This window comes from Hyla sarda, chromosome 6 (genome assembly GCF_029499605.1).
Source record: "Hyla sarda isolate aHylSar1 chromosome 6, aHylSar1.hap1, whole genome shotgun sequence".
In the NCBI taxonomy this organism is placed as follows: Eukaryota; Metazoa; Chordata; class Amphibia; order Anura; family Hylidae; genus Hyla; species Hyla sarda.
Window position 1 is genome coordinate 271,944,239 of NC_079194.1, and position 26,455 is coordinate 271,970,693.

Genomic DNA, 26,455 nt, shown 5'->3' on the forward strand with positions numbered 1-26,455 from the left:
TGCAGTGATATAACATAGTTCATAAGGTTGAAAAAAAAAACAGAGTTTTTTCAAATTCAACCACAAATTCTTCATAACTTGTAATATTATCACTTGTATCCAGGCACCTTTTGAATTATTTTATCGAGATCACCATGACCGCTTCATTTGGGTGAGAGTTCCATAGTCTCACTGCTCTTTCAGTAAAGAACCCCTGCCTGTGCTGGTGTAAAAACCTTCTTTCCTTTAGATGCAGTCTTTACTGCTCCCTGATATATTTCTATAGTTATTAGGTTGCCCCTAAGCTAAATAACCCTAATTCTGATACTCTTTTTGGCTACTGTAGTCCTCCCATTCTCCTTATTACCTGTCTTAGAACCCTCTCCAGCTCCACTATATCTTTCTTGTACACTGGTGCCCAGTACTGTACACAGTATTCTATGTGTGGTCTGACAAGTGATTTGTGCTGTGGTAGAATTATTTCCTTGTCGTGGGCATCTATGCCCCTATTGATGCACCCCATGATTTTATTTACCTTGGCAGCAGCTGCCCGGCACTGGTCGCCACAGCTAAATTTACTGTTAACTAAAACTCTTAAGTCATTTTCGATGTCAGTCGTTCCCTAGTGTTCCCATTTAATACATATTCTCAGTCTGGATTTTTCTTCCCCATGTGCATAACCTTACATTTATCAGTGTTAAACTTCATCTGCCACTTCTTAGCCCAAACCTGCAACCTATTCAGGTCCATTTGTAATAGTGCATTGTCCTCTGTTGTATTAACCACTTTGCAGAGCTTAGTATCATCTGCCAAGATTGACACTTTACTATAAAATCCCTCTACAAGGTCATTAGTAAATATAATAAATAGAATAGGACCCAAAACTTACCCCTGTGGTACCCCACTATGGTATGGACCATTAAAAGCCACCCTCTGTTTCCTATCACTGAGCCAGTGACTTTCCCACTGGCACATCCTGGTTTGATCTGGACTGATTTACCCTGGCCAGTCTTAAGCTCACCTCATAAAAGGGTAAAACTGTACTGTGTTGATAGGTAAAGCTGTACTTCAATCAGTGGCTCTATAGCTGTTACAAAACTACAACTCCTATCATCTCCAGGGAATTGTAGCTTTGTAACAGCTGGAGAGCCACTTGAACCAGGGTGATTGCTGCGGGTCCCAGTAATCTGACCACCATTCCAAAATAATGGGCTGCATGGTCTAAAATGCCTGGGCCTATTTTTGGTCCCAGTCCGAGTCTGCCACTGGGCAAATTCTTGGTTTGCTCGATGGCCAGTTCGGCCCTGATCATAATCCCCTGTGATATTGTTTGACATATACAATAACTGAGAGAAAAAAGGAAAATCCAAATGAATCAATCTGACACATAACTGGCTGAAAAGATATTTTTAAAGGGATTGTTCACTTTTAACAATCCCCTGCATTATCCATTAAAGGGGTTCTCCCTTGTTTATACTGTTTTTTGTTATTATGTTTGTGTGTTATGTGTGTATAAGTATGTGTTTTTTTATGTGTGTTGGGATTATGTATATACCGTATATACTCGAGTATAAACCGTCCCGAATATAAGCCGAGGCCCCTAATTTCACCCCAAAATCCCAGGAAAAGTTATTGTCTCGAGTATAAGCCTAGGGCGGGAAATACATCATCCCCCCTGTCATCATCCAGACCCCCGTCATTAACACCCTCATCATCATCACCTTGTCATCATCCCCCCTTCATCATCACCGCCTGTCATCATCCCCCCTCTAATCATCCCACACGCCCCCTTCATCATCCCCTGTCATCATCCCACACCCCCTTCATCATCCCCTGTCATCATCCCACACACCCCCTTCATCATCCCCTGTCATCATCCCACCCCCCCCCCTTCATCATCCCCTGTCATCATGCCACACACCCCCCCTCATCATCCCCTGTCATCATCCCACTCCCCCCCTCATCCCCCCGTCATCATACCACCCCCCCCCCATCATCCCCTGTCATCATTCCACTCCCCCCTCATCATCCCCTGTCATCATCCCACACTCCCCTTCATCATCCCCTGTCATCATCCCACCCCCCCTTCATCATCCCCTGTCATCATCCCACACCCCCCCTTCATCATCCCCTGTCATCATCCCACACCCCCCCTTCATCATCCCCTGTCATCATCCCACACCCCCCTTCATCATCCCCTGTCATCATCCCACCCCCCCCCTCATCATCCCCTGTCATCATTCCACACCCCCCTTCATCATCCCCTGTCATCATCCCACACCCCCCTTCATCATACCCTTGTCATCATCACCACATGTCATCAGGCCCCCCCCACCTTCATCATCACCGCTTGTTAATGTCTGATACAGTGGTCTTCAACCTGCGGACCGCCGGATGTTTCAAAACTACAACTACCAGCAAGCCCGGGCAGCCATCGGCTGCTGGGAGTTGTAGTTTTGAAACATCTGCAGGTCCGCAGGTTGAAGACAACTGAGGGCGGAGAGTTCACTCGAGTATAAGCCGAGGGGGGTGTTTTCAGCACGAAAAATCGTGCTGAAAAACTCGGCTTATACTCGAGTATATACGGTATGTATTTCCTCTTTTGTGAAGATCCGGAAGCTGGGCCCTTTTTCTTCCAGCGGCTTGCTTTGTAACCTCGGCCTCCGCCATCTTGTGTTCGGTAAGTGAGATGTCGGGGGGGGTGTTCTTGCTTCTGTCCTTCCTATCTTCTGACGTCCGAGGCAAATCTTTTCTTCCTGTTTCTTCCGTGGCTCAGCGACGAATCTGCAGACTCTTCCGGCGCATGCGCAGGTAGTTTTTTTTTTTTTTTTACCAATAAAGTTTTTTTTCTCTAATTGACAAACTGTCTGCGCTTGCGCGAAGCTACGCTATTAGCGTAGACCTAACGTACGCCACGCTCTTAGCGTAGTACTTGCGTACTCGCGCATGCACAGACAGTTTTGGTTAAAAAAAAAACTACCTGTGCATGTGCCGGAAGAGGCCGCAGATTCGCCGCTGAGCCACGAAAGAAACAGGAAGAAAAGATTCGCCTTGGACGTCAGAAGATAGGAAGGACAGAAGCAAGAACACACCCCCCGACATCCCACTTACCGAACACAACATGGCGGAGGCCGAGGTTACACAGCAAGCCGCTGGAAGAAAAAGGGGCCAGCTTCCGGATCTTCACAAAAGGTAAGAAAATACATATATACATAATCACAACACACATAAAAAAACACATACTTATACACACATAACACACAAACATAATAACAAAAAACAGTATAAACAAGGGAGAACCCCTTTAAGTGCTGAATTCCCTGGCAGCACTGCCACAGAAGAAATAAGGCATTACACAGGTCCTAAAAAAGAAATTCTAATTTTAACAGGAGATCAATTGCTAAAGCTTGAAAGAAAGCAAAAGGCGCTTCATGGTGTAGTAGTATCAACTGGCTCCAGAAAGTTAAACAGATTTGTAAATTACTTCTATTAAAAAATCTTAATCCTTTCTTTACTTATGAGCTGCTGAAGTTGAGTTGTTCTTTTCTGTCTAAGTGCTCTCTGATGACACGTCTCAGTAACCGCCCAGTTTAGAAGCAAATCCCCATAGCAAACCTCTTCTACTCTGTGCAGTTCCCGAGACAAGCGAGAGATGTCAGCAGAGAGCACTGTTGCCAGACAGAAAACAACAACTCAACTTCAGCAGCTGATAATTATTGAAAGGATTAAGATTTTTTAATAGAAGTAATTTACAAATCTGTTTAACTTTCTGGAGCCAGTTGATATAAAAAAAAAAGTTTTTTCCTGGAATACCCCCTTAATCTTAAAATTGTGGCAGATAATGTGCAACACTAATCTTGACCCCTTAAGGACCCATGACGTATGCGTACGTCTCCGCACCCTGGGCTTTAAGGACCCATGACGTATGAGTACGTCATGGCGTTTTCCGGTCTCTGCCACTCACCGGGTGGAGATCGGAACAGCATGCCTGCTGAAATCCTTCAGCAGGCATGCCGTGCAAATGCCGAGGGAGGTCCCGGGACCCCCCCATGTCGGCGAACGCAGAAAATTGCATGTCAATTCAGACATGCGATTTACTCCTATTCCGGGCTGATCATCTTGCAGGGTAGGAGTGAAGTTGCAATGCTGCGATCTCCTCCTATCCCCTGCCATTAGTCAGAATTGATTCTGACCAATGGCAGAGCAGGACAGTGGGTGTGCCATGGCAACCCCCTCCTGTTCTGGCCACCCCTGGATGTCGAGGGGATCGTGGGAAGAAGATGGAGGCTGGGTACCTTACCTGAAGATGCCTGGGAACAGCTGATCGTCGCTGGAGACTGCTGGATCCTTTCTCAGGTAGGGAAGTGGTGGGGGGGGGGGGGGGATTGAAAGTGAAAGTAAAGTGATCTTTACTGTGGCAACCACTAGGAAGGCCAAACTCCAACTCCCAGCATGCCTAAACTGCCCAGGCATGCTGGGAGTTGTAGTTTTGTAACATCTGTCCCTTCAGATTTAGCAATTTTCATGACATTTTTGAAAATTGCTGCTCTACTTTGAAGCCCTCTAATTTTTTCAAAAAGCTAAAATATGTCCATTTTATGATGCCAACATAAAGTGGACATATTGTATTTGTGAATAAAAATCTAATTTATTGGGAATATCCATTTTCCTTACAAGTAGAGAGCTTCAAAGTTAGAAAAATGCAAAATTTTCAAAATTATCATGAAATTTGGGAATTTTTCACCAAAAAAGGATGCAAGTAATGCCGAAAGCTTACCACCAAAATAAAATAGAATATGTCACGAAAAAACAATCTCAGAATGATAACTAAAAGCATCCCAGTTATTAATTAGTTTAAAGTGACAGTGGTCAGATGTTCAAAAAATGGTCGGGTCCTAAGGTGTAAAATGGCTGGGTCCTTAAGGGGTTAAAAGGGTATTCTAGTTAAAAACAAATTTATTTTTTCATATCAACTGACTCCAGAAAGTTAAACAGATTTGTAAATTACTTCTATTAAAACATCTTAATCCTTCCAGTACTTATCAGGTGCTGAAGTTGAGTTGTTCTTTTCTATTGTCAGACAGAAAAGAACAACTTAAAGGGGTTATCCACCGTAAGATGATTTTAGTACTTATATGCCAGAACTGAGAATTTCCTATTAGATTTTGTTCTCTAAACTACACATCCCACAGTTTCATGCTTGAAAGTTTGAGGTCCCTTTCCTTCTTTCCACACATTAGCCACCCCACCCATTGAAACACAGTGGCCCTCATTTACTTAGAAAATCGGGTTGTAAGTCTATCTTGCTTTCTTACCCGACTGCTTTTTTCCCCTGGTATTTATTATTATGTCGCATCCTGTTTGTCGCACGTGGGTTTTGTAGGTTTTGGTTTCCAACTCCTCTGAGTTGTCGGGAAAAAATCCACAACAATTGAACAAATTCGGATTGGAAACCTTTATAAATACGTGGGAAAGCTCAGAAATGTCAGGTTACGCCCCTTTTTCGGGTTTGGGAGAATCCACATATCGGGTCCGTCGGGAAAAAATGTTACATCGTGTTGCAGAGGGCCAGTGTTTTCTAAACAGGGGGCCTACAGTTGCTGCTAAATTAAAGCAGGACTGGCTCCCTCTGATCATCTGACTAGTGATGTCAGGTCTCCACACAATGGAAATCCCGAGAAATTCGTAATTATGTATGCTGTTAAAAATAAATATTGAGGCGATAATCACAGAGGAATTGTGAGAAAACTTTCACAAACAGGTACAGACACTATATTATGAACTACGCTAAATTTACAGCCCCTGTAGCATAGTCAAATAACAGTAGCATAGTCAAATAAAAAATAAAAAGATTCTGGAATGACCCCTTTCTCTTGTCTCTTTTTCTTGAATAAAGAAAAACATTAACCGTAAAAATTTCCACATGCCATAATTATCGGACTATAAGACTAAATCGGACTAAAATGGTGCTTACGTCTAAAGCAGTGTTTCACAATCAGGGTGCCTCCAGCTGTTGCAAAACTACAACTACCAGCATGCCGGGACAGCCTTTGGCTGTCAAGACATGCTAGAATTTCTAGTCTTGTAACAGCTGGAGGCACCCTGGTTGGGAAATACTGGTCCAAGGCCTCTTTCACCTCTACGATGGAAGCTCTATTCAGGGCCATGGCCAAATCCGCTGGTGTGAACAAGCACTTAGGCCACATTCACATCATGATCTCTGCATTAAAATCAAATCAAACATTTAAAAATTGCATTGTCAGATGTACTGCAGCATGTTTTCACACTTGTGTTTTTATGTTTCTAGATCACCCCCCCCCCCCCAAGAAAAGTACATAATTAAAACGGATCAAAATGTACAATTATAAAATTTAATAAGATGTACATAGCCATAAATGTTAAAAACAGATAAGATTGAAATCTATTTGACAAAAACAAAACAAAAAAAAACTTTAGTACACAAAAACAAGTGCATGTGTTGTATACTTTTTGTCAACATTATCGCATTAACTTTTTGGATGCAAAAAATCGTAATACGAAGGTGGCCTTACTGGTCAGAGGCGAAGATTCTAGACATATGCATGACCTTTCATGATGTCGGAAGCTAGAATTAAGCCACTATACCATTAGAACTCCCACCGCCAAAATAAGACCTTGAGCTGTGTGTACAGGGACTGGCATACCATTAAAGTGAAAGGGATGTACTGCACTACCAGGTACAAGTACCACCTGATATACAAAGCTGTGTCTCATCGGATATTAGGAAGCTACAATGCTCACACCAGTGTGGTGGATCCTTCAGTCAGCTGTAAGGTGGGGTGTTAGGAGTCAGACCCACATGCCGATCTAATATTGATGGCTTATCTTAGGCTATGTTCCCACAGTGTGATTTCTGAGTGGAATTCCGCAGGAATATTCTGTTTGGAAATCCTGCTGCAGCAGAGTCTCATTATTTCAATGGTATTCTGCTAAATTGTGCACACGGGGGAATTTCCGCAGCAGAAACATAAACATGAATGGAGGGGGTGTGACCCCGGACCCCGGGAAATACGCTGCGTATTCCTTGCTCACTATACACACAGGGCTTTCCGGCGGCAGCCCTATGTGTGCAGTGAGTTTTGGAGGCGAAGCCGCGTGTCACAGTCATGCCTGCACACAGCCCCGCCTCTAAAACTCACTACACGCATAGGGCTGCCTCTGGAAAGCCCTGTGTGTATAGTGAGCAAGGAATACGCAGCGTATTTGCCGCTGCTGCCGTAAATTTTGCGCAGCGTGAAATACGCCGTGTGGGAACGCACCCTTAAAGAAGTCTCTCTTGTAACTGTGTCAACTGGATACAATCAGGATTACCAGTCTCTGAACATACACAGAAATCCATCCACTGACAAAAAACAGAGATATAAAATAGGAAAACCTTATAGAGTACCTATCATGATCTAGTACATTTTATAATCCTCCCAGTACACTGCCCCCAGTGTACTGCTCTGTATTTTCTGCTCAGTCTCAGTCAGATTCACGGGCTGGGAAGGGGCATTACCCAGCAGGCGTGACATCATCTTAAGCCATACAGGCAGAACTTCCTCCCTTATCCTGCTACACACAGCCAATAGCATTTCAGTGTGAGCAGTGTATGGGTGTGTCCCTTTTTGAGCTCCACGAACTTCCAGCAGAGCATGTTTTCCATCAGCCTTTCCCAGGAGTGTGGCAGCCTCCTGGGAAGGGCCTTCCTGCATGGAGCCCCGGGTCTCCACCTCCTTTTCTTCCAGGCTGGTGGGGGATGGAGAGCACACAGCGACAGCCATTATTCCGGTCGGAGGGAGAAGATCTAGCAGAGTGTGCAGCAATGCAGGCTCTGCTCTCCAGACGACGGGTGCCAGCCACAGATCTACCAGTGGAAGGAAGGCGAGGAGAAAAAGTGTGGAGATGTGGTCTGAAAGAGGGCCCAAGGAGTCCAGCTCCCCCTTCTGCTCCCACATGGCAGCACGGTTTGCGGAATACAATGGCAAGGAGCTGAGGATGGCCAGAGAGGATCTACATGTGGCTCAGAATCTGGCGAACACGGGGTCCAAAAAGAACAGGCCAGAGCTAAAAAAAAAAGAGGATCACTGCCTTGAAAAGCGAGATTGTGAAGCTGGAGGAGAGGAGAGATACTGGAGGGGAGCGGTCTCCTTAAGGAGAAGCTAGAGAATGATGACCGGTTTGCCACCATGAAATACCCAGGTAAGGTGAAAGTGGAGGTGGATGTTGGGGAGAGTAGTGGCGGTGAAGAAAGGGAGGATGGTGGTGATGGTGTAAAGGAGGAGAAGGAGAAGTTGGAGGAAAGTGTACAGGTTGTGGAAGATGATGCATTGCCTGTCCCTACTCCCTCTGACACCCGGTCCCAGGGCAGTTACATCGAGCCGGCACAGGTGGCGCTACCGCTAAGTGATAGCGAAGAGGAGGATGTGGAGAGTGAGGTTGGGGGACTGCTTAGGGCTATAGTGATGCAGGAGTCCCCAGCCCACCTCCAGCATTTTACTTTTGGAGATGACCTGTGTGAGGATGTGGGAGTAAAGCACAAGTCAAAGAGGCAGAAGACCCAAGAATCTGTACAATATGTGTTTTGTCCTTTCAAGCAGTCTTGGCCAGCTGTGAAGCTGGTTCAGGCTGTTGGGCCCCCCAGACTGCCAGACCCCGTTTCTGCGATGGAACGGAGCAATCATGGGGGGGGGGTACAGCATGGCATCAGAAAAGGCTGCGGACGCAATAGATGTGAAGCCCACCCATCCTGCCAGTAGGGAGGGGCAGGATGGGCTCATGGTGGGCAGCTCTGGCACTACAGGACCGCCCCAGGGTGGCAGGGGGCATGTCCAAGTGCCAGAGGCGAGTTTTGCTGGTGTGTGCTTGGGGGGCGGTTCCCCGAGTGCTGTGGGCATTGACATCGCTGCGGGGCACTCCCCTGTGAGGAGGAGGGGGGGAGTGTCCGGGTGCCGGGATCATCCGCAGAGCCTGTGGGGTCGGGCAAAGTAGGTGCTGGGACTGTGGGAGGAGCTGGGGTGCACCGAGTGGGGCAGCCCCAGACTCAGGAAGTAACATCAGCCATGAAGGAGAAGCCAGCAGCTAATCCAGCACAAAAGACTTTACTGACGCCAGCTATACTACAAGTCCCAGCCAGCCCAGAATCTATTAGTCAGAACAAGAGTGCTAGATGTGAGAATGATGGGTGTAGTAGTGTTGTGGATGATAGGAGTGTATGTGGGAGTGCCAGTGGTATGAATGGGAAGTCTAGTATGGATGGAAATAAAGATGATGAGAGTAGTGGTGTGAATGGTGTTATTAGTGGTTCTGGGTCTGGTCCAGGTAGAGGGAAGGGGTGAGGTCGACTTGTCTTTCTGGAAACAGAGGCACAGTTTGGGGACTTTCCGAGAGCGGAATAGGTCTGGTCCCTCCCGACACCAGGCAGGGCAATAACCGTAGGAATGTGGTCCGTCTACTTTGGAGGGGCGAGGATGTGTGCCCACCTCGCGCTAAAGTGGTTGAGCTACTCCTTCAGATGGAATTCAGGGCGAGTGACATCTTTTGCCCGACTGGCGGGATTTTGCCGTAAAGGCGATTTTCCGTCAGAACTCAATCAAGAATGTGACCGTTTTGACCCCTAACAAGTCGCTTTCTTGCTATTACATCATGACCTGGCTCGGACAGTATGGGGATGTGACGGACATACCCAAGAAAAACTTGGATGAGCATGGGATCTGGTCCGGGGCCTGGACGTTTTCTGTCAAACTCAAGCATTCAGGGAGTACGGTTGCCCACATTGCGTCAGCTGCCTTGCTTGGACGTGCAGAAAAAACTTTTTAGAAAAAAGTGTGGGGGGAGTGCTACTAAAATATACCTTTTAATATAATAATTTTAAAATACACCACTGAAGTGATTGTGAACCAATACCATCTTAAAAACTGTAAGTGTTTCCTTTCTTTTAATTGATACTGAAAACGTTCCAATATATTTTTAGTATGTGTTTCTTTGTTATTAAATTCTGGGTCGTCCTTAAATCTTAATACAGTATCTCGTTGCTCATTCAATTTGGCTTCTGCTACCGTTAGTCTAGTTTTTTCTTCCTCCAACAATATTTGAATGAATTTCAGCGAGGTGGCTGTAGCTTCAGTTTCCCACTTTTTTAATACTGTTGTTGTTCTAAGTCTGGGTGCCGGTAACACCGGAATTCTCAGACCTCGGGGAACTATGTTATGTCTTAAATAGTTTTCAAATGTTTGGATTTCCCAGAATGAAACTGCATAATCTTTATAACAGGAGACAAGGTCCCTAAGGGCTACTTTCAGAGAGGGTGTGTATTTAGGCTGTGAGTACATTCGCTCCGAAAACACTTCTTTTGCTTCCGTGAGCCAATCTGCCAAATTTGGTGATCCAGTGACCAAACTAGCCATCACATAAATAGATTCCCAAAAAATTTTTGTATGTAGAATGATTTAGCTGACCTACAAGGGGTCATATCATCTCCCAGCATCAAAAATGCAGAAAAAACTTTTTAGAAAAAAGTGTGGGGGGAGTGCTACTAAAATATACCTTTTAATATAATAATTTTAAAATACACCACTGAAGTGATTGTGAACCAATACCATCTTAAAAACTGATACACAGGATCCACTCTAGGTTACCACCCGTATGGTGGATTTACCAGTATTCAGAGCGCCACCAATCCGGTGGATTTATATGAATATATACCGTTCTCAGATATATATCATTCTCTACGCGTTTCTGCCCTAATCTAGAGCGTCATCAGGAGAACTTCATATATATATAGAAAGAAAGTCTCAACAATGTGGAAAATGTGTGAGATAAAGAGATAACAATGGCGTCACTCAATATATAAACATAGATAAATGCATGTAGCACCCCTGTGCCAAGTGCCACTATGCAGGTGTAATTGATCTACATGTGGCACCCCGATACTAGGTGCCACTATGCGGGTGTAATTACAGCGGATCCAAAGGAGATAACCTGTAAAGAAGATACATAAAGCCAGTCAGACCCTATGATCCGGTACAATATAATATCCTTTCATGTATAGGGCTCTCACTCACAGTCCGTGGTCCGTCTCCCAGTACCTAAAAAAAGAATACAACAAATATCCCTGTAAGGAGTTGCTGCGCGGCACCTGCAAAAAAAGCGGTATCGCCGCCACTCGTTACTCACAGTCCGCTGATGTAACCGCCAATTACAGGATCCCGGAAGGTGCGCAAACCCGCAATGGCGGGGAGCCAGTAACAGTCCGACCGGCTTCTATGCGCTGCCTTGCCGCGATCCTTGGCGTCTGGCGTCATATCCTGGCACCCCAGCGTGACGTCATCCGTCCCCGCCTCTCTCTGATGCCCATAGGGGGCGGGACTAAGTACCGCTCATCACTTCTGTATTCGGGGCCAGGTATGTTAAAATGTGATTTGCGGCTAGAGGAGTGAATACATTAACTCCTCAGTGACCGGCACCAATTATGATCACATGCTAGAATACTGGACAGCCTAAAATTAGAGCTTATTAGGAGATGCTACCCAAATATATATAAATTCATTGCTACTAAGCACCTCTAAATAGCCCTATATGGTGGGAAGGTGAGGTTTAATGTTGGAGCCATACGGAATACATCTTAGAGGGGGAGATATTATATTTAAGTTAATAAATAAATAAACATCAGTGGAGAGGACCGGGACGCTAAGGTGCCTAATTAAATAATACAGGCACTAGGTCCCTCAAGCTTTGAAAACAACCCGGACAAATCCACTGATGTAATGTTCTCAAAGGTAATCCCTAAAGAATGGCTTGTGCCTCCAAACCCCCCTCTCTTTGAACAAAAGGGCAAGGGGTTGTGAGGTCCCGGTTTTAGTTCACTAAAACTCCCGGGGAATGCCCCTATTCTCAAGTGGATATCTGTGGACCTCCAAAACAGACCAGAGTATACAATTTGCCAACTGAGAAAAAATTGTGTTCCTAGCCAGCTAAGTAATAATAGATAAATTTAAAAAAAATTGGATTATAAAGGGGGGGAAAAATACAGTTCGGTATTGACCTGACAATGTGGGGATGATACAGTTGGGGAGGCTATCAGGGAAAAATGGAGTGGCATTAAAACTGGGCCTAGGGAACCTGATCTTACCCTATGCTAACTGGTGCCCTGATCCCTAGGCAGTGTTATCGCCCTAATAAGGGCGGACCCCGCTCTCATACCTCCTACTTGTCCTGTCACTCCCTTACTAGTTTGGTGACACTAGCTGATAGATCTACTAAGATCTCCACTTACTGCCTACTGGTCACCATAACCAGTATCATCCCCACATGGCCAGACCTATAAAAAGGGAGCAAAACTTAATTGGTCATTGAGACCTATAGGTTCCATCGTACCCATTTCGTATATAAGTCTGCACTCTTTCTGGAGTAATAATTTATCAAAATCACCCCCTCTTGGAGATGGACGAATTTGTTCTAATCCAATGAACATAAGATGATCATAGCAGCCACTATGTACGAAATTCATATGGCGAGCCAGGGAGGTATCTCTATTGTTTCTGACATCTCCCAGATGTTCTAACACTCTTTTCTTAAAAGGTCGGAATGTTTTCCCTATGTATCTTTTATGGCATGGACAAATTGCCAAGTAAATTACACCACAAGTGCTACAGTTAATGAAGCTACGAATGGTGTGTATTTTACCTGTCCTCTCATTGAGAATTTCTTTAGTTTTCACGCCTTACAATGTCCACAGGGAAAGTTACCAATTATAGGTGTTTTATTAAGCCAAGTGCTCCCTTTAGATGGTATAGGGGGGAGATGGCTATGTGTTACTAAATCCCCTATATTCCTACCTCTCCGATATGTGATCTGGGGTTTGTCCGATACTGTGTCCCTCAGATCAGGATCCATCCGTAGAATCCTCCAATGTTTCTCAAGTATTCCTCGTATCATAGGAGAAGCATGATCAAAGGTGGCAATCACACGTGTAGGCTGTATCATCTGGTCTGTCTGTTTGGGGGTCAACAGGTTTTCCCTGGGAGTTTTAAGGGCATTTTGATAAGCTGATCTTAAGATGTAGTCCGGATACCCTCTATTTCTGAATCTCTGTCTGAGATCCTTTGCTTCCCTCAGGAAATCCTGTTTGTCAGAACAGTTCCTCCTGAGGCGGAGGTACTGCCCCCTCGGGATACCCCTTTTGAGGGGTCCTGGGTGGCAGCTTTCCCACCTCAGGAGGCTGTTCGTGGACGTCACTGTCACGATGCCGGCTGGCAGGAGGTGGATCCTCTGTGCCAGAGAGGGATTGGCGTGGACCGTGCTAGTGGACCGGTTCTAAGTCACTACTGGTTTTCACCAGAGCCCGCCGCAAAGCGGGATGGTCTTGCTGCGGCGGTAGTGACCAGGTCGTATCCACTAGCAACGGCTCAACCTCTCTGACTGCTGAAGATAGGCGCGGTACAAGGGAGTAGACAGAAGCAAGGTCGGACGTAGCAGAAGGTCGGGGCAGGCAGCAAGGATCGTAGTCAGGGGCAACGGCAGGAGGTCTGGAACACAGGCTAGGAACACACAAGGAAACGCTTTCACTGGCACAATGGCAACAAGATCCGGCGAGGGAGTGCAGGGGAAGTGAGGTATACATAGGGAGTGCACAGGTGAACACACTAATTAGAACCACTTGCGCCAATCAGCGGCGCAGTGGCCCTTTAAATCGCAGAGACCCGGCGCGCGCGCGCCCTAGGGAGCGGGGCCGCGCGCGCCGGGACAGGACCGACGGAGAGCGAGTCAGGTACGGGAGCCGGGGTGCGCATCGCGAGCGGGCGCCACCCGCATTGCGAATCGCATCCCGGCTGGAGGCGGTATCGCAGCGCACCGGGTCAGTGGTTCTGACCGGAGCGCTGCAGTAGCGAGAGTGTAGCGAGCGCTCCGGGGAGGAGCGGGGACCCGGAGCGCTCGGCGTAACAGTACCCCCCCCCTTGGGTCTCCCCCTCTTCTTAGAGCCTGAGAACCTGAGGAGCAGACTTTTGTCTAGGATATTGTCCTCAGGTTCCCAGGATCTCTCTTCAGGACCACAACCCTCCCAATCGACCAAAAAAAAAGTTTTCCCTCTGACCTTCTTGGAGGCCAGTATCTCCTTTACGGAGAAGATGTCCGAGGAGCCGGAAACAGGAGTGGGAGAAACAAGTTTGGGAGACAAACGGTTGATGATGAGTGGTTTAAGAAGAGAAACGTGAAAGGCATTAGGAATACGAAGAGAAGGAGGAAGAAGAAGTTTGTAAGAGACAGGATTAATCTGGCACAAAATTTTGAAAGGACCAAGATAGCGTGGTCCCAATTTGTAGCTAGGGACACGGAAGCGGACATATTTAGCGGAGAGCCATACCTTGTCTCCAGGAGAAAAAATGGGGGGAGCTCTTCTTTTCTTATCAGCAAACTTCTTCATGCGTGATGAAGCCTGTAAGAGAGAATTTTGGGTTTCTTTCCATATGGTGGAAAGATCACGAGATGTTTCATCCACAGCGGGCAAACCAGAGGGCAAGGGAGTAGGGAGGGGGGGAAGAGGGTGACGGCCGTACACCACGAAAAATGGGGATTTGGAGGAAGATTCAGAGACTCTGAAGTTATACGAGAATTCGGCCCATGGTAGAAGATCTGCCCAGTCATCCTGGCGGGAGGAAACAAAATGCCGTAAATAATCACCCAGGACCTGGTTAATTCTTTCTACTTGCCCATTGGATTGAGGATGATAGGCAGAAGAAAAGTTTAATTTAATCTTGAGTTGTTTACAGAGAGCCCTCCAGAATTTTTACACGAATTGGACGCCTCTGTCCGAGACGATCTGCGTGGGCAACCCGTGAAGACGAAAAATGTGTACAAAAAATTGTTTTGCCAACTGAGGCGCTGAAGGGAGACCAGGAAGAGGGATGAAATGTGCCATCTTGGAGAATCGATCAACGACCACCCAAACAACAGTGTTGCCACGGGATGGGGGTAAGTCTGTAATAAAGTCCATACCAATCAGAGACCAAGGCTGTTCGGGGACAGGCAGAGGATGAAGAAGACCAGCGGGCTTCTGGCGAGGAGTCTTATCCCGGGCACAGACAGTGCAGGCTCGCACAAAATCCACAACATCCGTCTCCAGAGTCGGCCACCAATAGAAACGAGAGATGAGTTTTTTTTTGTAGAAGGACCGCTCCAGCTCCTACTGAGGAGGCATCAACCTCCAATAGGAAGGGTTTAGATGGGTCAGGTCTGGAGAGCACGGGAGCCGAAGAAAAGGCAGACTTGAGCTGTTTAAAGGCGTCTTCCGCTTGAGGAGGCCATGACTTAGGATTGGCATTCTTTTTGGTTAAAGCCACGATAGGAGCCACAATGGTAGAAAAATGTGGAATAAATTGTCTGTAATAATTGGCGAACCCCAAAAAACGTTGGATAGCACGGAGTCCGGAGGGGCGTGGCCAATCTAAGACGGCAGAGAGTTTGTCTGGATCCATTTGTAGTCCCTGGCCAGAGACCAAGTATCCTAGGAAAGGAAGAGATTGACATTCAAACAGACATTTCTCCATTTTGGCATAAAGTTGATTGTCACGAAGTCTCTGAAGAACCATGCGGACATGCTGGCGGTGTTCTTCTAGGTTGGCAGAAAAAATCAGGATATCGTCCAGATACACAACAACACAGGAATATAAGAGATCACGAAAAATTTCATTAACAAAGTCTTGGAAGACGGCAGGGGCGTTGCACAGGCCAAAGGGCATGACCAGATACTCAAAGTGTCCATCTCTAGTGTTAAATGCCGTTTTCCATTCATCCCCCTCTCTGATGCGGATGAGATTATAAGCACCTCTTAAGTCCAGTTTGGTAAAGATGTGGGCACCTTGGAGGCGATCAAAGAGTTCAGAGATGAGAGGTAGGGGGTAGCGGTTCTTTACCGTGATTTTATTAAGACCGCGGTAGTCAATGCAAGGACGTAGGGAGCCATCTTTTTTGGACACAAAGAAAAATCCGGCTCCGGCAGGAGAGGAGGATTTGCGGATAAAGCCCTTTTTTAAATTTTCCTGGATGTACTCAGACATAGCAAGAGTCTCTGGGGCAGAGAGAGGATAAATTCTGCCCCGGGGTGGAGTAGTGCCCGGGAGGAGGTCAATAGGACAGTCATAAGGCCTGTGAGGAGGTAGAGTCTCACCTTGTTTTTTGCAAAAAACATCCGCAAAGTCCATATAGGCCTTAGGGAGACCGGTTACAGGGGGAACCACAGGGTCACGGCAAGGAGAACTGGGAACCGGTTTAAGGCAGTCCTTGAAATAAGAGGAACCCCAACTCTTGATCTCCCCAGTGGACCAATCCAGGGTTGGGGAATGATGTTGAAGCCAGGGTAGTCCGAGGAGAATTTCGGAAGTGCAATTGGGGAGGACCAAAAACTCAATTTTCTCGTGATGAGGTCCGATGCACATTAGGAGGGGCTCCGTGCGGAAACGTATGGTACAGTCCAATCTTTCATTGTTAACACAATTGATGTAGAGGGGTCTGGCGAGACTGGTCACCGGGATGTTGAACCTGTTGATGAGAGAGGCCAAAATAAAATTTCCTGCAGATCCGGAATCCAAGAAGGCCATAGTAGAGAAGGAGAAGGTAGAGGCAGATATCCGCACAGGCACAGTAAGACGTGGAGAAGCAGAGTTGACATCAAGGACTGTCTCACCTTTGTGCGGAGTCAGCGTACGTCTTTCCAGGCGGGGAGGACGGATAGGACAATCCTTCAGGAAGTGTTCGGTACCGGCACAGTACAGGCAGAGATTCTCCATGCGGCGTCGTGTCCTCTCTTGAGGTGTCAGGCGAGACCGGTCGACCTGCATAGCCTCCACGGCGGGAGGCACAGGAACGGATTGCAGGGGACCAGAGGAGAGAGGAGCCGGGGAGAAAAAACGCCTCGTGCGAACAAAGTCCATATCCTGGCGGAGCTCCTGACGCCTTTCGGAACAACGCATGTCAATGCGAGTGGCTAGATGAATGAGTTCATGTAGGTTAGCAGGGATTTCTCGTGCGGCCAGAACATCTTTAATGTTGCTGGATAGGCCTTTTTTAAAGGTCGCGCAGAGGGCCTCATTATTCCAGGATAGTTCAGAAGCAAGAGTACGGAATTGTACGGCGTACTCGCCAACGGAAGAATTACCCTGGACCAGGTTCAACAGGGCAGTCTCAGCAGAAGAGGCTCGGGCAGGTTCCTCAAAGACACTTCGAATTTCCGAGAAGAAGGAGTGTACAGAGGCAGTGACGGGGTCATTGCGGTCCCAGAGCGGTGTGGCCCATGACAGAGCTTTTCCAGACAGAAGGCTGACTACGAAAGCCACCTTAGACCTTTCAGTAGGAAACTGGTCCGACATCATCTCCAAGTGCAGGGAACATTGAGAAAGAAAGCCACGGCAAAATTTAGAGTCCCCATCAAATTTATCCTGCAAGGATAGTCGTAGGCCTGAAGCGGCCACTCGCTGCGGAGGAGGTGCAGGAGCTGGCGGAGGAGATGATTGCTGAAGCTGTGGTAGTAGCTGCTGTAGCATCACGGTCAGTTGAGACAGCTGGTGGCCTTGTTGCGCTCTCTGTTGTGACTGCTGGGCGACCACCGTGGTGAGGTCGGCGACAACTGGCAGAGGGACTTCAGCGGGATCCATGGCCGGATCTACTGTCACGATGCCGGCTGGCAGGAGGTGGATCCTCTGTGCCAGAGAGGGATTGGCGTGGACCGTGCTAGTGGACCGGTTCTAAGTCACTACTGGTGTTCACCAGAGCCCGCCGCAAAGCGGGATGGTCTTGCTGCGGCGGTAGTGACCAGGTCGTATCCACTAGCAACGGCTCAACCTCTCTGACTGCTGAAGATAGGCGCGGTACAAGGGAGTAGACAGAAGCAAGGTCGGACGTAGCAGAAGGTCGGGGCAGGCAGCAAGGATCGTAGTCAGGGGCAACGGCAGGAGGTCTGGAACACAGGCTAGGAACACACAAGGAAACGCTTTCACTGGCACAATGGCAACAAGATCCGGCGAGGGAGTGCAGGGGAAGTGAGGTATACATAGGGAGTGCACAGGTGAACACACTAATTAGAACCCCTTGCGCTAATCAGCGGCGCAGTGGCCCTTTAAATTGCAGAGACCCGGCGCGCGCGCGCCCTAGGGAGCGGGGCCGCGCGCGCCGGGACAGGACCGACGGAGAGCGAGTCAGGTACGGGAGCCGGGGTGCGCATCGCGAGCGGGCGCCACCCGCATCGCGAATCGCATCCCGGCTGGAGGCGGTATCGCAGCGCACCGGGTCAGTGGATCTGACCGGAGCGCTGCAGTAGCGAGAGTGTAGCGAGCGCTCCGGGGAGGAGCGGGGACCCGGAGCGCTCGGCGTAACAGTCACTTTTCTATGTATGGTGGTCCGCAGTTTACCCTTAGGAGTTTTTTGGATTGAGATGTCCAAGAATGGGATATGCGAGTCATGGTATTCATATGTAAATGCAAGTCCTAGGCTATTATGGTTCAGTAATCTCAGGAATTCTTTAAACTCATCAGTGCTGCCCTGCCACAATATAAAAATATCATCTATAAAACGCGCCCAAACTAGGGCACGTTCACTAAAATATTCCCTTTCTTCGACAAAGACTTGGGTGGCCTCCCACCAGCCCAGAGTGAGATTAGCATAACTGGGGGCACTAGGGCTCCCCATTGCGGTCCCTCTGAGCTGGTGGAAGTAAGTCCTGTCGAAGAGAAAATAATTATGTGTGAGTGTGAACCTTAATATTTCCAGGACAAATTAATTGTGTAATCTCATCTGTATGCCCCGTTGGGATAAGTAATGCGAGACTGCTGCTAGTCCAATATCATGCGGGATAGATGAATATAACGACTCCACGTCAATGCTAGCCAGCAACACATCCTGTTCCACCTCTATTCCTTCCATTTTATTAAGGAGATCCATCGTGTCTCTCGTGTATGAAGGGAGGGCTAATACGAATTCTCTCAAGATTTGATCAATATATATCCCGAGATTCTGTCCCAGACCTCCTATGCCCGCCACTATGGGTCTCCCTTTTAGAGGGTTAGTCCCCTTGTGGACCTTTGGGAGGGCATAGAAGGTGGGGACAGTAACGGATTTGGGCAGCAAAAATTGAAATTCCGAGTCACTGATGAGTTTTCGTTCCTTAGCTATAGATAGTATTTTAGTAAGTTCTTTTTTATATTTGGAAGTAGGGTCTCCCGATAATGTTTCATAAGTAAGGCTATCTTTTAATAGTCTATTGCACATATCTATGTATTGTGTACGATCCATGACTATAATGTTACCCCCCTTATCTGCGGCTTTGATGACCAATTTATCATTATTCTGTAGTTGTTTGATAGCCAACTTCTCTTGATATGAGAAGTTGGTCCGATCCTGAGGCATAGAGGGAAGATTCAGGTCCTCTATATCTCTGATCACCAAATCAAGAAACACATCTATACAGGATGTTTCGCCTGTAGGAGGGAATACTTTACTTTTTAACTTACAGGTAGTAAATGGTCCTTCACCTCTTGCTCTATGGTTGTCATCTAATAATGATGCTAGATCTCTTGTGGCTGGTAGATCATTTATACCGATACCTAACTCCAAACATTCCTTTCTGTCTCGTATTTTAAAGAATTTTTGCCATTTTAGTCTACGCCCAAACAGATGGAGGTCCTTGATCAAATTGAATTGGTCAAATGTGACCGTGGGTACAAATGAAAGACCCCGTGCCAGGACCCCAATTTGTTCCTGGGATAGTTGTTGTTTGGATAGATTCACCACTTGTAATGAGGATCTATCAACTCCTGTATTTAGACTCTGGGTTCTCTGGTTCGGGTGGGGTAAGGATCTCGACTCTGGTCCTTGTATTCCCCCCCTAAAAAATGCCCAGCAGAGGATGAAGGCAAAGAGCCCGTATCCGACCATTCCTGATTGTGGTTAGATTTCTTTTTATAGTTCCCACGTCCACGGGAGTTACCCCGCGTACCTCGCGCGCGGTAGGGTGCTCCTCCTCGTTTACCGCGTGCTGGAGCTCTGTCTCCTTCTCCAGGCTCGGTATCCGAGGAGGAAATCTCAGTCTCAGTCTCCCGAGGTGTGGGTACTCTGGACAATACGGTGTAAGCTCTATTATCTCTGAATTCCTGTAAGTCCCTGATGAATTGTAAGTGTTTCCTTTCTTTTAATTGATACTGAAAACGTTCCAATATATTTTTAGTATGTGTTTCTTTGTTATTAAATTCTGGGTCGTCCTTAAATCTTAATACAGTATCTCGTTGCTCATTCAATTTGGCTTCTGCTACCGTTAGTCTAGTTTTTTCTTCCTCCAACAATATTTGAATGAATTTCAGCGAGGTGGCTGTAGCTTCAGTTTCCCACTTTTTTAATACTGTTGTTGTTCTAAGTCTGGGTGCCGGTAACACCGGAATTCTCAGACCTCGGGGAACTATGTTATGTCTTAAATAGTTTTCAAATGTTTGGATTTCCCAGAATGAAACTGCATAATCTTTATAACAGGAGACAAGGTCCCTAAGGGCTACTTTCAGAGAGGGTGTGTATTTAGGCTGTGAGTACATTCGCTCCGAAAACACTTCTTTTGCTTCCGTGAGCCAATCTGCCAAATTTGGTGATCCAGTGACCAAACTAGCCATCACATAAATAGATTCCCAAAAAATTTTTGTATGTAGAATGATTTAGCTGACCTACAAGGGGTCATATCATCTCCCAGCATCAAAAATGCAGAAAAAACTTTTTAGAAAAAAGTGTGGGGGGAGTGCTACTAAAATATACCTTTTAATATAATAATTTTAAAATACACCACTGAAGTGATTGTGAACCAATACCATCTTAAAAACTGATACACAGGATCCACTATAGGTTACCACCCGTATGGTGGATTTACCAGTATTCAGAGCGCCACCAATCCGGTGGATTTATATGAATATATACCGTTCTCAGATATATATCGTTCTCTACGCGTTTCTGCCCTAATCTAGAGCGTCATCAGGAGAACTTCATATATATAGAAAGTCTCAACAATGTGGAAAATGTGTGAGATAAAGAGATAACAATGGCGTCACTCAATATATAAACATAGATAAATGCATGTAGCACCCCTGTGCCAAGTGCCACTATGCGGGTGTAATTGATCTACATGTGGCACCCCGATACTAGGTGCCACTATGCGGGTGTAATTACAGCGGATCCAAAGGAGATAACCTGTAAAGAAGATACATAAAGCCAGTCAGACCCTATGATCCGGTACAATATAATATCCTTTCATGTATAGGGCTCTCACTCACAGTCCGTGGTCCGTCTCCCAGTACCTAAAAAAAGAATACAACAAATATCCCTGTAAGGAGTTGCTGCGCGGCACCTGCAAAAAAAGCGGTATCGCCGCCACTCGTTACTCACAGTCCGCTGATGTAACCGCCAATTACAGGATCCCGGAAGGTGCGCAAACCCGCAATGGCGGGGAGCCAGTAACAGTCCGACCGGCTTCTATGCGCTGCCTTGCCGCGATCCTTGGCGTCTGGCGTCATATCCTGGCACCCCAGCGTGACGTCATCCGTCCCCGCCTCTCTCTGACGCCCATAGGGGGCGGGACTAAGTACCGCTCGTCACTTCTGTATTCGGGGCCAGGTATGTTAAAATGTGATTTGCAGCTAGAGGAGTGAATACATTAACTCCTCAGTGACCGGCACCAATTATGATCACATGCTAGAATACTGGACAGCCTAAAATTAGAGCTTATTAGGAGATGCTACCCAAATATATATAAATATTTATATATATATAAATATAGATCTGGCCATGTGGGGATGATACTGGTTATGGTGACCAGTAGGCAGTAAGTGGAGATCTTAGTAGATCAATCAGCTAGTGTCACCAAACTAGTAAGGGAGTGACAGGACAAGTAGGAGGTACGAGAGCGGGGTCCGCCCTTATTAGGGCGATAACACTGCCTAGGGATCAGGGCACCAGTTAGCATAGGGTAAGATCAGGTTCCCTAGGCCCAGTTTTAATGCCACTCCATTTTTCCCTGATAGCCTCCCCAACTGTATCATCCCCACTTTGTCAGGTCAATACCAAACTGTATTTTTCCCCCCCTTTATTATACAATTTTTTTTTAAATTTATCTATTATTACTTAGCTGGCTAGGAACACAATTTTTTCTCAGTTGGCAAATTGTATACTCTGGTCTGTTTTGGAGGTCCACAGATATCCACTTGAGAATAGGGGCATTCCCCGGGAGTTTTAGTGAACTAAAACCGGGACCTCACAACCCCTTGCCCTTTTGTTCAAAGAGAGGGGGGTTTGGAGGCACAAGCCATTCTTTAGGGATTACCTTTGAGAACATTACATCAGTGGATTTGTCCGGGTTGTTTTCAAAGCTTGAGGGACCTAGTGCCTGTATTATTTAATTAGGCACCTTAGCGTCCCGGTCCTCTCCACTGATGTTTATTTATTTATTAACTTAAATATAATATCTCCCCCTCTAAGATGTATTCCGTATGGCTCCAACATTAAACCTCACCTTCCCACCATATAGGGCTATTTAGAGGTGCTTAGTAGCAATGAATTTATATATATTTGGGTAGCATCTCCTAATAAGCTCTAATTTTAGGCTGTCCAGTATTCTAGCATGTGATCATAATTGGTGCCGGTCACTGAGGAGTTAATGTATTCACTCCTCTGGCCGCAAATCACATTTTAACATACCTGGCCCCGAATACAGAAGTGTCGAGCGGTACTTAGTCCCGCCCCCTATGGGCGTCAGAGAGAGGCGGGGACGGATGACGTCACGCTGGGGTGCCAGGATATGACGCCAGACGCCAAGGATCGCGGCAAGGCAGCGCATAGAAGCCGGTCGGACTGTTACTGGCTCCCCGCCATTGCGGGTTTGCGCACCTTCCGGGATCCTGTAATTGGCGGTTACATCAGCGGACTGTGAGTAACGAGTGGCGGCGATACCGCTTTTTTTGCAGGTGCCGCGCAGCAACTCCTTACAGGGATATTTGTTGTATTCTTTTTTTAGGTACTGGGAGACGGACCACGGACTGTGAGTGAGAGCCCTATACATGAAAGGATATTATATTGTACCGGATCATAGGGTCTGACTGGCTTTATGTATCTTCTTTACAGGTTATCTCCTTTGAATCCGCTGTAATTACACCCGCATAGTGGCACCTAGTATCGGGGTGCCACATGTAGATCAATTACACCCGCATAGTGGCACTTGGCACAGGGGTGCTACATGCATTTATCTATGTTTATATATTGAGTGACGCCATTGTTATCTCTTTATCTCACACATTTTCCACATTGTTGAGACTTTCTTTCTATATATATGAAGTTCTCCTGATGACGCTCTAGATTAGGGCAGAAACGCGTAGAGAACGATATATATCTGAGAACGGTATATATTCATATAAATCCACCGGATTGGTGGCGCTCTGAATACTGGTAAATCCACCATACGGGTGGTAACCTATAGTGGATCCTGTGTATCAGTTTTTAAGATGGTATTGGTTCACAATCACTTCAGTGGTGTATTTTAAAATTATTATATTAAAAGGTATATTTTAGTAGCACTCCCCCCACACTTTTTTCTAAAAAGTTTTTTCTGCATTTTTGATGCTGGGAGATGATATGACCCCTTGTAGGTCAGCTAAATCATTCTACATACAAAAAATTTTTTGCTTGGACGTGATAGGATCCAGATCTTCTACCAGGGGCAGCCTTTACTGTGCAGGTCTGTGCTTTATGTGGTGGGGTGGGTCATCTAGCCGCATCCTGTAGACAGATCTGGTGCCACCTGTGTGGTGTCCTCGGGCACCCTTCCAGCCGTTATCCTAGTGCTTTTGCCCATGCATTGGCTGCTCTGGCCGAGGAGAGCTGTGAAGTTGACTCGGCTAGGGAGGTTCAGGCAGGGATGGGGGCGCAACAGGGCTAGTGAGGAGGAAAAAGGGCCCTGCCAAACTAAGACGGGAGGAAAATCGTAGGAGGAGTTGGTAGCTGGAGAGTGCCCAGGTGATGGGGGTAGCTCTGGCCCCTGCTGCAGAAGCTGCCTCTGTAACCGCTGAAGCCCTGGAGGAGAACGTGCTGGATGAGGAGATCAAGAGGCTTCACAGAGAGGAAGGCAATATAGCCGACCCTTCCAATTCCTCCCACAATGAAAGTGTGGATGAGGAGAGTAGGGAGAGACCCTAAAAGAAAGACAAGAGTAAAAGAAAAGGAAGAAAGAAGAGGTCTGAGCCCACTGTTCCTTGTATTGCGGGCCAGGTCCAAAATGGTAGCCGGATTGTGCCTCCTCTGAATGACCTGTCAAATCGGCACCTTGTCCTCGATACCATCTCCCCCCCCTCCTTGGAGGGGGAAGATGAGGGCGAGGTGCCTAGGTAGAAAGAGCCTCTGGGGGGAACTGGGCCCCATCCTATCGAGGCACCTTCCTTGGAGGGCAGGGCTAGATCGGGACCGTATGGAGACAGGGACCATATGGATCAATCTGAGTAAAAAAAGAAAGAGAGACATTTTCTTTTTACAGGAGACCAGGTTGTCAGATCTAGCCTTTCTGGTTAACGCCAGAAGAGAGTGGAGGCGCGGTCCCTCCCACTGGTCTCTTGCGGCTGAGCCGTATAGTGGGGTGGCGGTCCTTTTTACCGCTCCTGTTGAATGCTGACGGGTTATTAAATTAGAAATTGGGAGGTGCTGATCTTAGATGTCTTCATGAAGGGAAAAGAGATTTTTGGAGGGGATTTCAATAATGTCACGAGGTCCCAGGATAGGAGAGGTTCCAATAATCAGCTGACTTACGACTGTGTGGCCCTCAATAGTATAGTTAGGGAAGCACACCTAGAGGATGCCCAAATCCTGAGCCCTCAGGCCACGTGGGTTTCACCTTTCATCAAGGTAGCTGCAGGTCTAGGTTAGACAAGTTTTATTTAAAGGAGGAAGCAGTCTCTTCCGCAGTGTTCGTGGTTTAGCTAGGGTTCTCCGATCACTGTATGATTTTGTTTTCCCTGAATGCTTCAGAGACTCCCTGGATGGGTAAAGGTTATTGGAAGCTGAATTCGTCCCTCCTGGAGGAAGCGGAGGTAAGACAATCCATTGAGTATTTTCTTCAGAGTCAGGTACCTTTACTGGGCCTATGTAGTAGTAAGTCAGAGTGGTGGGAGATCTTCAAGAAGCGGGTTGCGGGGTTCTTCCGCCAGCTCTCGAGCCTCCCATCCCTGAATAGGTATCGCCTGTATCAGGGTCTGAGGAGGAAACTCTAACTTCTTGTTTCGACTTGAGGTAGCCAAGAGGATATCTCCAGAGTGAAGTCTTTGCTGATGAGGTGTCAGCACGATAAGCACGCATCTTTGGTTTTTGAGAGGGATTACGGGAGGTATCGCTCGCCCGACCCTTACAGAAACTACAAGATGAGTAGTAAAGTAATTTCAGGACTGATTGATAGTACGGGATCTCTGAATCGGTCCAGATCAGGGCTCTTGGAGGTCATCAGATCCTTCTTTTCACACCTCTTTGGAAGGAAGTATCTGGATCTGGACGTGATGTCGGGTTTCCGGTCTGAAACCATTCCTGAGCCAGGGGTAGACCCCTCTCTTGGCGTTTTGGCAGAAGAGATCAGGGAAGAGGAAGTGAGACTGGCGATCGAGGGGCTTGCCCCTAAGAAGTCGCCAGGTCCGGGTGGCTTAACATCCGAGTGGTACAGAACCTTTAAGGAGTCTTTAGCTCCCCTCTTGACTGAGGTATTCAATGAGTGTCTTTCCTCGGGCACTCTGCCGAAGTCAAGGAGGAGGTCAGCCCTGATTCTTTTCTTAAAGGGTAAAGATCCTAGCCATATTGAGAATTGGAGGCCCAAAGCTCTTCTCAATACGGACAGGAAGCTTCTGGCTAAGATACAATTTAATCGGTTGGTGAAGTTTGAACCCCGGCTTCTTTGGGAGGCCAAGCACTGCACTGTTCCAGGCCGAAGCACCTTAATTGCTGTCCTTAGTGTCAGGGAGGCAGTGGAGCGGAGTAGTGCAAGTCTCTGAAAGGGGTACTTGCTGTCCTCGGATCAGGCCAAAGCATTTGATCGGCTTAACCACGAGTACCTCTGGTCCGTCCTCCTGAAATATGGCATATCGAGTACTTAATTAATTAATTGGCTTAAGAACTTGTATGCAGGGGCAGAGAGTTTCCTGCTGGTGAACAGATGGTCTTTTGAGGTGGGGGTCCAGAGTCCATCAGTTTGTTCCTTTGAGCCTGCTCTTAAATGGGTTCACGATCGATCTCTTCCTTAGGAGGGTGAGTCACGGACCATTGGCGGGAGTTGGGATGAGTCTTGCGGAGCCGGAGTCCATCCAGAGGGTGGTGTCGTATGCTGACGATGTCACTATTTTCGTCTCTCTCTCGAGAGGAGGTCGATGTGGTGTTTTCGGAGGTGGACCGCTGCTCGGAGGCATCCGGGTCTAAG

General features: G+C 47.1%; 1 protein-coding gene across 3 annotated transcripts in view; it reads left to right on the top strand.

The window, feature by feature from the left end:
* Nucleotides 1-26,455, top strand: part of LOC130277059 (forkhead box protein A4-like) — a 403,578-nt gene that overhangs the window by 364,487 nt on the left and 12,636 nt on the right. The window contains exon 1 of one of the 3 annotated variants that reach the window (XR_008845360.1): nucleotides 4,237-4,335. The exons of the other annotated variants lie outside the window; for them this stretch is intronic. The gene's annotated coding sequence lies outside the window, so the exon portion shown is untranslated. Of the gene's footprint in view, nucleotides 1-4,236; nucleotides 4,336-26,455 lie in introns of those variants that run through there. 3 annotated transcript variants of the gene reach the window in all.